Here is an 853-nt window from a genome sequence, read left to right on the forward strand (position 1 = left end):
AGAGAGAGATTAAGTGCGTGTGAATACCTGCGTCTATGCGTCTCTCAGCAGCGTTCAGCAGCAGCGTCTACTAATAGCGAATCTTTAAGTTAAACTCCTTCATGAACCTCGCTACTGAGAAATGTCATGTAGCTTTTCAGCTGCGAAACTATTTTACTGATAAATTCGCGGTGCAGCACAAAAGAAGTTTCTGTTCGCGTCTCCGCGTGTCTGCACTGTGTGTGCGTCTGTGAGAGAGACTGGGAGAAAGAAAGCATGATGTTCCGTAGTAACATAAAAAAGGTGGAAGACAGGGAAATAGTTTGTCATTTGTTACCCTATTGTTTGTTATATTTATTGCTCAATGTCTTGAGCAATGCGTAAATCCGGCCCTGTTAGACGGCAATCAGAAATTATTACAAACACTCGATGGTGGTTTAAAGTGAGTTTTGAGTAAAAGCGGAATATAAATCTTATTTATTGTCTTATGTTGCATGATGGTACAGTTTGCATGAATGGTCACATAACGCGCTTTCGGTCATGTAACGTGAACGGACATCTGCATATGATCGGAACTCCACGCAGCTCCCGCGCTACTCTATACTGGTGGTATTACAGTACCACGAGAGCTAAAGAGAGCAGACTGCTCCATGTGCTTTCGAATCGCTCTCGCTGATGATCGATCTGCGCCTCTAGTCGAACACATCGGCTAGTGCTGCAGGCTTATTGGCTCACTGACGCTGATGAGATTAACCCCTTAGGTATCGAAATTTGGTACCGAACGACAAGACGTTTTTCGATATTCGATGGTATCGAGGCAATTCGGTCGGTGCCTAAAAAGTATCGTACTCGATACCCAGCCCTAGGCACCACA

This window comes from Sinocyclocheilus grahami, unplaced genomic scaffold (genome assembly GCF_001515645.1).
Source record: "Sinocyclocheilus grahami isolate Dianchi unplaced genomic scaffold, SAMN03320097.WGS_v1.1 scaffold349.1, whole genome shotgun sequence".
Classification (NCBI taxonomy): Eukaryota; Metazoa; Chordata; class Actinopteri; order Cypriniformes; family Cyprinidae; genus Sinocyclocheilus; species Sinocyclocheilus grahami.